The sequence below is a fragment of the Kogia breviceps genome, chromosome 11 (genome assembly GCF_026419965.1).
Source record: "Kogia breviceps isolate mKogBre1 chromosome 11, mKogBre1 haplotype 1, whole genome shotgun sequence".
Classification (NCBI taxonomy): domain Eukaryota; kingdom Metazoa; phylum Chordata; class Mammalia; order Artiodactyla; family Physeteridae; genus Kogia; species Kogia breviceps.
The window spans coordinates 90,903,342-90,916,696 of record NC_081320.1 but is presented as its reverse complement, the minus strand read 5'-3'; the positions used below and the strand labels follow the sequence as shown (position 1 = coordinate 90,916,696).

Below are 13,355 nucleotides of genomic sequence, written 5' to 3'. Positions count from 1 at the left end.
TCACCCCTGGATTCCGAGGAAGTTTCATTCCCTCCCCTTCACTATCCCCTCCCCAGCCCCACCCAAAGCACATTCAATAAAATATATTTAGCGCATAAACAAGGCGCTTATTATTAAACGTTGGTTGATGATTAGCATGACTTGCCCAAGGTCACCCGGGACAAGAAGCTTCAGAGCCAGCTCCCTTCAACACACATTTCTCCAACGCCGTTCTGGACCAGGACCGTCCTGAGTAGCGGGGTACTAGAAGGCCTGGCTCCCTGTACTCCCAGTCTAAGACCCTCGGAAGAAATGACCCCCACAAAGTGCCCACCATAAGAGTTTCCTCGACAGTGAGCCGGGAAGACGCGCTCACGGCTTGCTGGGAACTCTTCCTTCAGAGAAAGGAATTTCTGCCGTTTTCTCCTTCACCTTGCAGCCCGACAAGAGTGGGCCGGGGGCCCTCTAGGCATGAGGGTGGCGGGAAAAGCAGGCTCCACGTGTCCTAGCTCTGGCCTCAGCCTTCACCACCAGACGGGGTAACCGCGGGGCGTGGTGAGCCCAGCCCGCTCTGCCAGTTCAGGTAAAGGTTGCTCGAGCGGCCAGGCTCCCTTTTCTTAGCTACTTTCCTTTTGAGTTTCTGCTAAAATCTGGAGACATGGAATCCACTCTCGGAAACTCCGAGCCCCTCCAACTGAGCATGCGCCAATGCCTGGCTGCTTTTGGTCACGGCGCCAGATCTTTCCAAGCTGGGCTGCGGAGCCCGGAGGAGGAGAGAGGAGGGAGGGGGAGGAGGAAGGAGGGGAAAGGGGAGGGGGTGCCTGGAGAGGCGGCGGCGGCGGCGGCGCCTGCGCATCCGGCTCCAGGGACCCTAGGTTTTCTATGGGATTCCCAATCTGCAGCAGAGACTTACCGGAGCGTGCTGCAGGGACTGCTGGGCTTGCAAGGCGCGATCCAAGAGGGATTTAAGCAGTCTAGAGCTCCAGAAAAAAAAGAGCGTGAGAGAACCATACACGGAGACGGCTTAACCGTTTATCCGAATTGAATATATGTACATATATTTATTTACAAAGAACTGTTGAGTTTTATCATTTTCGCTAAGTGACCGTGAGCAGCGCTGTAACAGTAAGTGGAAAATACAATCTTCGTTGCATTTCTGCATATGTAGTGCAGCCAGTTGTCTCGGAGATGCTTTGACTGTTGTCACTTACTTTGCTTTGCATAGATACATCTAAATGCACGGTGACAATTTCTTTGGTTAATGCTGGTGATCTGAACATACTGTTAGTCCATGAGAGACCTTTTGGAATAACGGGGGCCGGGGGAAGGGGGAATGTTTATATGCAGCGTGTTTGGGGGATTGTCTTAGGCTAGATTTAAGATAGGTGAAACCGAGGTGCTTTTTAAGTTGGTCTATAAGTAGGAAGATTTCCTTACACAGATTTAAGTAGCTAATTGACCGACTGTGAAGTTTTCCGGTTGCTGATAAAACTATTGAGCGGTTGCAGTCAAGTACCAACCTGTCATCCGTGGGGCTGGTGCACCATTTTTCTCACCGTGGAAGAGCAGCGAACGTGTTTGCTAAGTAAAACTGAGTGGACGAGATGGTGTGGAAACCAGGGTTCGTTTCCAAGTGGGATGTTAGTGTTTAGAACCACAGAGCTAGGCTCTAGAAGCACATTTCTCTGTTAGTATTTAGAAATGAGTAGATAATTTTTCGGTTTTGATTTTTCATCACGATGGTGAATGGGCAAAAAAAAAGGAAAGATGTTCAACCGCCCTGTCAGCCCGATCTATTCTGAACAGAGTCTGAGACTCAGAGCCTCTGAATGGGGATTGTCAGACCCAAACTAGTTACCTGCCTTTGCACCCTGCATTCGCATTCCGGAATGCAGGGTTGAAAAATGTAAACCCAGATGTTTCACCTTTGGTAGTGTTTCTTTAAAGGAGAAAAGGTCGTTCTGTGTTTTGAGTTAAAACGGGTTGTTCCTTGCCCAGAGACGGAAGAAGGGTCTTTGCAAGGTCAAACCCCCGTGGAAATCAGGGGCTCTGGTGAATTGGGGGAGGGGGCAGGAAATGGTGATGCTCCCTGTGGGTACTCAGCACTGAACGGATCAGTGCCCTGTGAAATGTCAGAGTGGGAATCCATTTTTCTAGAGTTGCCCCCCTGGCCATATTTTGGAGACTGAAATGAAATGGAAATGCTAGTGGGTGTATTAAAAACAAGTGTATACTGTGTGTCATAGCCCATTTGAAGACAGGAGGAGCAAGGGAGCTGTGTTTCTACATATTAATTTTTTCAATTTAAAGGAATTTCACGTTGAGACAAATCAGAAATGAAACTCTTGGGAAGACACATTTTATCCTCACTGCCATTTAAACTGCCTACACGTGTGTGTTGTGGCTGGTGAGGGGGGGAGGGGCGTCCTGCTTCCTTGAACACCTCACTCATGAGTGTACTCTCATTAAACTTGGGTGTTAATAACCCCAGAAAATGCTGCACTGAAGCAGGCTGGCAGAAGGGCATGAGGCAGGCAGACAAGAGAAGAGCGTGACCAGTGTGTGCTGGATTTCCATGGAAAAAGTAGATCCAATTTCTGGGATGAAATGAAATGAATTTTGCCCCCAATAGGATAGATCATTATAGGACTTTTGGCTCTTTAGTCAGTCCGACTATCTGGAACCCTTTGAAGGAATTTATAATTTATTTAAGTGGATGAAATTTGAAATAGAAAATTCGAGAATATCCTCTCCTTGGAAACCTAAGTTGTAAATCATACTGCCTTCTCTGTTCCTCCCTTCTTTGCTCCAGAGCAGAAGGGCCAATCGTTTGTCATAATTGAGCCATACTCCTCATCAACCCTGAAAGTTGGAATCAGCTCCCTGAATGGTGCAGGTGTAGCACTGCATTGATAAATGGGTGGTGCAGAAAGAAGGGGAAACCTGGTGTGAAAGCTCATAGATGTTTGCTCTCAGATACCCTGCTTCATAGGCTGACAGTTATAGAGGAGAACATTGGGCAGAGACCTTCGAAAGCATCGAGTACAAACCTGTTGTTTTACAGATGAGAAAACTGAGGCTCAGAGCCATGGAGCTAGGGGAAAGTCAATTAACTTCTAGTCTATGGAATAAAGAATTTAAAAGTATTGTTGAGTGGAAGTGTTCCCTTCTCTCTGCACTTACAGCATCCTCAATGACATAAATAATTGCCTGCCCCCCAGAACATCTTTCGAGAGAGTCCCAGGGTTCCTTTTCATACCATTGCATCTCTCTTCTCTGCCTTTTCTTGGTATGGTCTCTATCTCTTTTTTCTATTGTCCCTCACTTCTGATATACCCACCTCATTAGATGTTTAGTCTGGCCTTCCTAGCTTCTCAGTCCATTTCTTTAGAATCCTTCAAGGTTTTGGAGAGAACTGGCAAACCAGTTGGAATCTTCAGCTCCTGTTTGAAAACTGTCCAGGCCCATTTGTATCCCCCTCTCTGCTCTGTTCCCCAGAATCCTTTAAGGAATCCAGCCTTTTGAGACCCTGCAGGTGCCTTCCCTCTTTTCTACCTGTCTCACCTCCTCCAGCACTGCTGCAGCTACAGGCACTGGGGCCTAGTTGAGTGAGGAAGCTGCAGTGTAAACACACAGCAGGCTCTGCCAGCTCTCCTCTGGCACCTAGAAGGCAGAACCCAAATGCAAGCTGCCCGTCTCCAGCCTTCATGGAAATCCTCCAGATGAAGCCACCTGCAGAGAAAGGGGCTGGGGGCTGGGCAGGAAGACTGAAGGAAGACGCCTGAATCATTCTACCTGAAGCAGGCGCTGTAGAGGAGAGCAGTGCAGCTTTTGAAAACCTTTAGAGCTTTTAAAGTGCCCTCTTGCTGGACAGGGACTGCAAAGCAGGCAATAATACCTGCCTAACTGGCCCTTCTCTTTCTTTCTTTTTTTCTCCTTCCTGTTCATTTGCTTTCTCTGTTTCTCCCTTCCATAAAAATTTCCTGAGTGCCTGTGCAATAAAGCTCTAGGCCTTTTAAAGATAATCCAGGCATTCCTGTCCCTTCTCGCAGGCACTCAGAAAGAGACTAAAACTAACACAAATGTCCCCTTTGGGGAAATGCCAGGAATTCTTACCTGAAAAAGCTGAGACATTAGTGGAGGCTTGAGAAAGACAAAGTCTGCCTCTCTTCCTCATTTGAGAGATTAGCTTGGAAATTACACTTGGAAATTGTTGAGGAAGCTAAGGAAGCAAGGTGGTGAGTTTCTCAACACATTCCCCAATCAACAATTTAATTTAACCACTTCCCTCACGGTAAACCTTTACTGAATTAGGATGAGCTCTGTCCCATAGAGTCTGTCCCTAACAAATGCTCTTGGGTCAGATGTCACCTGGTCTTGCTATCCTGTTCTGAAAACAGGCATGTCCAAGCTATTGTGAACACCATATAGCTTCTGCAGATATCAGAGACTTGTAGCTGCTAAGCGTCCGGCTTTGATTTGCTGTGCCATGAATCTCATTCTGTAATAGGATAGCATGGTTAGAAATGTTGTCCTGGGCACACTATGTTTTCTATTTGGGTTGCATATAGGTCTGGATTCCAAACATTGGTGAGGAGCTCCCTGTGGAATTTCATAGAATGACAGTATAATATCAATATGCAATGTGTGGTTTCCTAATTCACAAGGGCAAAATATATTTAATGTCTTTCTAAATGTCTTTTTGTTTGTATGGAGTAATTTCTATGCTCCTACGATTAGTGATTATTTAGGAAGATAGGAAGTTTCTTCTTATCGAGAGGATCACATTCAGTTAATCTAAGGCTGAAATTGACAATGTCCATCTCAGTTGCATTTAGTAGATATAAATATATTAATTTTCTAAAGTATCAAATGGTGCAGAGATAAATTAATAAATGAGCGATATTTCTACTATCCCAGTGGTTAATTCACATAATTTATAGAGTATACGAACTGGATGGGATCCATGTAAATTACCTAATCCATCCCTTCAGCACGTAAAAAATATAGTAGAGTAAGGAACATTTTTATCTTAAAGACATATCTGCAAAGTGAAAGCACATTTCACAAGGGCAGAGATTTTAATGATCTTTTTCATATTTCCACAATATCTATACAATGTCTTTTATCGTAGATGCTCTGTAATATTTCTCAATTAAATATTTGTTCTCATAAGAATCAGTTACATGTTAACTTGTTAATTATGTCAAGAAATTAAATCATTTATACTAAAAGCATGCGCAGAATTAGAATTGCTTTAAATATCTTTATGTTACTAAGAGGAAAATCTAGACTAAAAGTTATTTTATAGTTTACTTTCAGTGACAACATAAAGGCACTATATTAATACCTTTAAGCATGCTTTTTAATCCACTTACAGAGTATACTCCCTTTGATTTCTGAATAAGTAAAAATGTATATTATTTTTACCTATTTATAAGAATTGATATCAATATGTAAATCCAGACTATGGTAGATATGTGTACCAATTATTTAGATCATGGGTCTCATAAGCTATGGAATTATTTTAACGTGTTCACACTGTGAAGGGACCGTAACACTGGATTTCTCATTTACAGTTTGTTTCTAAAGATGGCTTATGCTCTTTTCAGTGAATCAAAATAGTTTGAGTTGCTTCCAGCTTCATTCATTGAGAACTCCACAAATGGCATCTTGGGGGTGCTTTAGAAACTACTTAATGAATGAAACAGAAATGGAATAGCAAATTACTGAAGAATCCTCAAAGAGGTTTGACACTTTAATAATAAGGTGTCTGTGAATACATTACGGAGATGTTCTATACCCTTATCGGCTAACTTAAAGCATGCAAGTCAGATAATTTGTCCATGATTCTTTTGTTTTCTCTGGATTTCTCCACTGCCTTCCTTTACTGCAGTTCTGACACAGATGACCTGCTGTGTAGCCATCAATTGTTTTTTTCGTTTTTTTTTAGACAATGCACTGCATTTCTAATTTGTTGTATTATTTTCAGGTGAACAACCTATTTCCTTTTGTTCTAAATTACAATTAAGACTTGGAGTACTCTCATTCATCAAGTGGGCTTCAAGCTCAATATATCTAATGCAAGAATTGCTGAACTTTTTATAGAAAGAAGGACTCTCTTCATTGAAAAGGTTTCATTTTTTTTTGAAGTATTGCTCATAAAAGGCAAAGTGTTAACAAATCAGTTACATTTACTTGCAATTATTATAGATCTATAGAATGAATACTATTTTTCTTTATTCTTGCTCGAATAGGGATTTTTCTGAAGAAGAAATCTGTCACTTTAAGTGTATTTTTGTCTCCTTTCTTTGGATATTGTTTATTACCTCTTGGGCTCTGAAACTTTTGAAGAGCTGAATGTAAATAGATTTTTTGCAGATTATTAACATGTTAAATGTGCTTTGTAGCCTTGGTAAATTTTTTCCAATGTGAGCAACTAGATACTAATATTTCTGTTGTTTCATACTTTAGAATGTTTATTGCATTTGAAGGCTTCTTAGAATAGTAGATTCTGGTGCTGCTGGAGTCTGGTGTTTTACATTTTGCCTTGGCTTTATTAATTTGTGATTAGCATGTTTATTTCTGATTTCTTGAAACCCAATCTTAAATTGAGCGAAATTTCCCATTGGAGGCCCATTAAGCATTATCAATAAAGTTGACATGTTTACTAATATATTTTATTTTTAATATATGAAATAGTGCTGTACAATTCTGAATTTCAATTAGCTACTTCTGGAATTCTTTGGCCTTTGACGTTATGAGTTAATGAAAGACAATCAATTTTGTTTATTCCAGAAGTTCAAGTGTTTCTTAAATTTATACATAAGGTGCTTGGTGTTTGCTTTCTTACTCATACGGAAAATTTTATGAAAAATAAAAAAGAAATTGTGAAATAAGTTTCAATTCAAAGCAAAATTGTTAGTTCTTCTTTTAAATGTTTATAAAGGTATTTATTCCTCAGAGCGAGGTGAAAACCATCCATTCCGTCTTCCCCCAGTTTTAGTTAGTAAATGGAAAAATTCCTCAACCCTCACGAAGGTTTCAGTTGACTCAAAAGAAACTGTAGGAGGAAATGTAAAACAAGAGTTTTCAAGCTAGATACATTTAGATAAAAATCCCCAGTTCCACAGTTTATTAGTTCTGTGACCTTGAATACATTGTTTAACCTCTTAGCCTCAGTTTCCATCTAAAATAGTAATTCACAGGATTCTTGAACAGAGAACAGAAGACTATGTATTAAAGGATATAATATAATGCCTCATTATTGAAAGTGTGCAATTAATGATAGTCGCTATCATTCCTTTCATCCGAAATCAATGGTTCATAAACCACTTTAGTCTCTGAGCTGTAGTAATTCCACTCACAATGGAACCTCTGAATAAGGAATTGAGCTATGACCAGTGAACAGTTAACAGTGCTTAACCTACCTTGTAAAACAAATATCTATTAAGTAAGTGTGCCAAGCACTGTGTAGTCACTGTGGAATCAGCATTAAATAAAATACAATGTCAGCCTTCAAGGAATTTATTTCTAATGAGGAAGATAAGTACAGTTCAGTACATCAAGTGAAATAAAAATGTGGTATAGATGCATAGAGGAAAAAATTTCTAGAAGTACCTACACTGAGACCTCAAACTTCCCATTTCTCTCATTCTTTCTTTAAATGCATCCCATTTCCATTATACCTTTTCTTTACCATCATCTCCCTACCATATAATACCAGCATATAATTAGACACAACAGAATATGGAACTAAGAGGACATTTTTAAGCTTGTTTCCTTATTGAATACATTTTAAGGTCATCTATTAATTATTTTACAATGTAGCTAAATAATGTGGCCCTTGCCTCCCACCCAAGCCTCCAGTGGGTCACTGAAACTCAGTGAAAATATTTCAAGAGCCTTGCCTTTGGTTTAAATATTATATGACGATTCTTCTATCCTTTAATACCTTCCAAAAAAGAGATTTCTGTCTGATACTCTCTGTTCACCTCCCTTATTACTCCAACTAATTTCATGACTAATCTTTCAAATGTATCTGTGGGAGGACTCATATGATCATACAATCTACTCCTTCATTTTTTCCTCCTAGGGCTTTTATGATAAGGAAAATATACCTCCTAATCCCTTTTTCCCACTGAACTGAAAACGTGTTTCCAACCCCTATACACATACACACACACACAAATCCAAAATGGCCTTACTGTCTTTAGGTCTTCTAAGAGCCTTTTCACTTCTCCTCAGCTTTTTCCTCCCTTCTCCTATTTCTTGCCCCACTTACTAAGGAATTTCAAGTATATTTCTTATCTGGAGTTAAAAAGGAGCATCCTTTTCTCCTTTTGAAGTCTACAAAAGTTGCACCTAAATTCTGAGGCTCTTTTGTATAATAGGAGTATTGGATGATTCACAGAATTAGGTAGGACTTTTGATTCTAATTAATTTGGGGGGCTTTTTTTCTCACTTGTGAAATGGGATCATATATTTACCTTAAAGGAATCTGTATATATATATATATATATATATATATATATATATATGGTGTCCTCAAGATATATATATATATAGATAGATAGATAGATAGATAGATAGATATGTATATCCATACCACCTAAAAAGAGCTTAGTGCATAGGTCCCCCTTCGGACCTCTACCTTCGGACCTCCACCTTCCCTCCTGCATTTCACCATTTCTCCTAGCAGGACACTTAGGTGTTCTGCTCTTTCCAGGTATATTTGTCCTAATTTGCTGGTGGTTAAGTAATAGCTAATACACACATATCCCAGGTAGCATGGTGAGTGTGGTCCTAGAGAAGGTATACTGACTGAATCAACGCCTTAGCGTAGACCCGTGTTCCTGCATCTGTTTGGAAAAGTTCTCCATTCATTTAAGTCATGCCTCCTACTAAAGTTCCCAAAGCTTCTATTGACTAATGTTCAGTTAATGAACAATCCATCCCCATCCAGTGATTTATAATGCTCTTCATAAATTATGTTGGAGGATATCTGCTAACCTTTAATTATCTTCCAACCTTTATCCTCTCCTTCCTTTACCTTTTTCTGAGGTGCCCTGAGTTCGTTTGAAACATTCTGATGACATCCTTACTTCACTTCTTTGTGTCAGGTCTAGCATTATCAAACTTACATATTTTTGGTCCATCAAATGTCCATCAGATAACATCAAATAAATGGCAGAAAGGGAATCCTTAGTGGAGCACACAATCCTATTGCAGAGCATGTTCGAGACAGGGTTGGCCTCTCAGAGCCTTTGTTTGTTGAGCATTTGTAGAAGGGTGCACTAATGCATGTTGGCCAAGAGCAGGGAACTACTCTCAAAGTGAGTGAGGGAGAGGAGCAGCTACATACAGATACATACCTACCTACATACATACATACACATATACAAGATAGGCACACAATAAGCTCAATATACTGTCATAGATTGTTTTACATTTTAAGCAAAATATTTAAGAGCAAATAGCTTTATAACAAATCAGCACCTTTGAGATGGCATTAAAAGGAAGTTCTTCTGAAAGTTTTCTCATTCTAGGTGAAGTGGCAGAGTTGAAAGGGAAGCTGGTTTAAATTTGGTGGTAAGGACGTTTTAGACTTTGTTTCTTTCAAGAAATATTTCCAAGACACTGATAGTTATTTCCCCTCAAAGAGTTTTGTGGAAACGTTTTTCGAGGTAAATAGTGCCTCCTACACCCCACTCTTAAATATTTTCAGTGCATATTTTCATATTAATAATAAATCTGAGTGGTCCTGTTGTAAAGACCCAGTATCCGCTCACTTTGCTTTATCTTATGTTTCCAAACCTGTTTGCACAGAGAACTTATGTTGAAATGTGCTTGTTACCACCTTATTGTAGTTCTGAAGAACCCAGTCAGAAAAGGACAAAAACTGAACCATGTAATGGAAAGTACATTAAGACTAGGAGTCATTAATTGTGTGTTTTAGGCATCACAGCCATGTTTTAGGTATCATAAGTGTGAAGTCCTGGAAAAGTTACTTTACTTTTCTGAGTTTTCGTTTTGTCGTGTGAAGATAGATATGAGATTGCCTACCCTCTCTCGTTAGGAGTTATTGTGAGATTGATATGACTTTGAACTTACTCTGTAGATTGTATCGTGCCGTGTAATAGTAAGAAATGTGTATTTATGATTCAACTTTAGAATTTTAGTTTATCTTTTATTTTAAAAATCGTTTAAGAATCAAAGTACTGATCTTGTGCAAATTATTGCATTGAGGTATGTCTGCCAAAATAAGTCCCCTGTCCCCTATCCTACCCTATCCTACCTCAGCTCCTAGGATAGAATAACAAATACATGATAACTGTAACCAGGTTTTCACACAGTTAAACTGAAAACGTGATTTCGAAATAAAATAATTCTGGAGGGAAAACCGAAATTATTTAAGATTTGAGATACATCTATATCTTTTATATTTTTCTCAGGATTTCTCATGTTGTAGTTGAGCCCGTCGCATTTTTCGGTGGAGTAAGCATGTTTCAGTTTTCAGAGACAGTCTAGTGGAAAGAATGGCAACCATGGCATGCCCATGTGTTTGTTCCAGCAGGGAAGCTTTGGAAATAAGATTTTTATCCTAATGGGGTAAAGAGATCTATCAGAATAACTGGGCCTTCCGTTGGATTCAGCAGGTATATGTAGATCTGAACAATGTAAGGGCAGGGAAAACTGATGGAAGAAACAAAAGAGACCCATACGTGCATGTGTCCAAAGGGAATCCACTTTAGACAAGCTCTGTGCCTCTTGGTGCAGTCCGGCAGGGACAATGGCTTCTCCTCAGGGACAATGGAAACCATTTCTCATGAGCTTCCACAGCCCTGATGATCAAAATCTGATTCTTTCCTAGGAAATCCTTCTCTAGTCCTCCTAGCTCAGAGTGATGTCTCAGGCTTCTTATCACATCTGGACTCATAGTCACTTGTATATGTGCCAGCTGGCCTCTGAAACTGGAAGTTCCTTGAAAGGAGATGTGTCTGATAAATGTTTAGGTCCCTTTTAGAGAGGTGAGCCACTGGAAGGCAGTTGAATAGGAGTGGTAGCAAGTCAAGTGTACATTGCCCCATCAATAAGTTGTAAAGTTTGGAAATTTCTAATCAGGAGCTATTAAAGAGTTCACAAAAACCCAGGATTATGAGAAGCAGCCTCTGGGCATCTGACTCACAAAGGGTGTCAATGGCCAGGGTACACCAGTACCAGTCAAGTAAGACTTTGCCCATTTCCTATCTAACCTCCTTTCCTTGCCCACCTCCCTAGAGAAGCAGAGCAAACGATGGAGGAGGGAAGCAAGCAGGATAAAGAACAGATTACAATCTCTTCTCCACTGCTTAGTTCAAAATTGAGCTGAGAAAGGAGAGATCGGGTTAGATGTATAGTGGAAGTTTACATTTAAATTAGACTGAAATTTTTAATACCTTAGAAACAACCACTTTTCTGTTACCTGAAAAGATATCGATCAACCCAAAATATCATCCTGGAAGGGGAAAGGGAGACACAGTAGAGCATATTTGAGGCAGTGATGAGAAAATAAAGCTCTATAGCTATAACCCATTCAATAAACTGGTTGTAAGAGGAAGAATACAAAAGAGCATATGATTCATTCATAAAACAAGAGGTATAGGCCAGAATTGCTGGTGTAGGTATTGGAAGGTAGAAACTGGTGTGAACTGGAGTGGCAGAGGCCGGCGGTCTGGATCCAGTCACCAGTCGTACAGGAGAAACTGGGAAAGAGACATTCTTCCAAAGAGGTACTCTCTAGATGACCATGTACACAGAGGGCTTATGTCATTCATCTTTGGCTCTTAACCAAGGTCAGATTCATCTGCACATTGGAAGTTATGTCTAGGCTAAGTCAGGAGAGCAAGGAAATGAAAACAGAGGTAATTATACTTTGTAATAATTTAAATAGTAATGGTGTAAAGCAGGGGTCCCCAATCCCCGGGCCACAGACCGGTAGCGGACTGTGGCCTGTTGGGATTTGGGCCGCACAGCGGGAGGTGAGCAGCGGGTGAGCGAGCGAAGCTCCATCTGTATTTACAGCCGCTCCCCGTCACTCGCATTACCGCCCGAGCTCCGCCTCCTGTCAGCATTCTGACGAGTTGTATCATTCTTTCATTATATATTACAATGTAATAATAATAGAAGTAAAGTGCAAAATAAATGTGTAATGCACTTGAATCATTCCCAAACCATCCCCACCCCTGGTCCGTAGAAAAATTGTCTTCCCCCAAACCGGGCCCTGGTGCCAAAAAGATTGGGGCCCACTGGTGTAAAGAATTTAGAGTGTATAGGGCACAGTGTTGGAGATTTACACACGTCACTTCATTGAATCCACATTACAGCTCTGCAAGGCAAGTGTCTGCAAGGTAAGCTTCATTTTATGACTGGGAAACTGTGTCTCAGAAAGTAATTTGTTCAAGGTCACACAGCTACTATGTGATAAAGGCGTTATTTAAACCCAGGACTCTCTCTACCTTTCTACACAGGCTTGTTTTTCCACTTGTTTAAAACTTTTTGATTATGGAAAGCATACACATTTGAAGGGAATGATGTAATAATGCCCATGTATCGATCACCCAGCTTTAACCATTATTAAAGTCACTTTGCTTCACTTCTGTACCCATCCTTCCCCCTCCAGTGGTTTGGTTTGAACAAATTAAGATGCTATATCATTGCATCTATAAATATTTATATATGTATCTATAAGGACTCTTTAAAACATGTCCACAATACTGTTATATACCCCCCCAAATTATTTAATATCATCAAATATCTAGTCAATGTTCAAGCTCATAAGTATTGTTATAGTTTTTCTGAATCGGGATCCAAATAAGGTCTACGCATCCCAGTTGGCTAGTAGACAACATCCTGTTTTGTATAAGACATTTATGTAAGACACGTTTCTCACTAGAGGGAAGTATGGTATGGATAAAAGAGACATGACTTCAAAGATGAGGCTAGTTGCTCTGAACAAGTTATCTAACTTTTGGAAAACAAGAATTATATTCCTGAGATTAATTTCAAGGATTAATAACATAATGTCTATGAAAGCACTTAGAACAGTCTCTGGCATATACAAGGATTTTAGTGAATTTTAGTTTCCTTTCTTAAAAGAATTTAAAGGGAAAAAAAAATCGTATACTAGGCCAAAAAGCTTGAGGAAACTTCTTGGAGTACTTTGGCTACTGATCCTCTGAGATCACTCCCATTTTGTTTCTGGATTGAAATTTGGCCACAATTGTGCCAGAGTGGCTGGTGATTAATAGCCCTGAATCCTCCTCACTGACAGGTTCTGTATGGTTTCCCACATCAAAAGGAAGGAAATTTGTGACTTTAAAACGATCTCAAGTTCA

The 13,355-nt window shown here is 40.0% G+C and overlaps 1 protein-coding gene and 1 non-coding gene across 3 annotated transcripts in view; one reads left to right on the top strand and one right to left on the bottom strand.

Moving 5' to 3' along the window:
- The window catches only part of LOC131765244 (uncharacterized), a 36,349-nt gene extending 35,680 nt beyond the window's left edge, over positions 1 to 669 (bottom strand). The window contains exon 1 of one of the 2 annotated variants that reach the window (XR_010835630.1): positions 314 to 669. This is a non-coding gene — a transcript (uncharacterized protein). The remainder of the gene's footprint in view (positions 1 to 313) is intronic. The other variant, XR_010835631.1, reaches the window with a different exon arrangement.
- Positions 670 to 676: 7 nt separating this feature from the next.
- VSNL1 (visinin like 1) overlaps positions 677 to 13,355 on the top strand; it is a 106,477-nt gene continuing 93,798 nt past the window's right edge. Inside the window, exon 1 of the mRNA XM_059078601.2 lies at positions 677 to 1,104. The gene's annotated coding sequence lies outside the window, so the exon portion shown is untranslated. The remainder of the gene's footprint in view (positions 1,105 to 13,355) is intronic.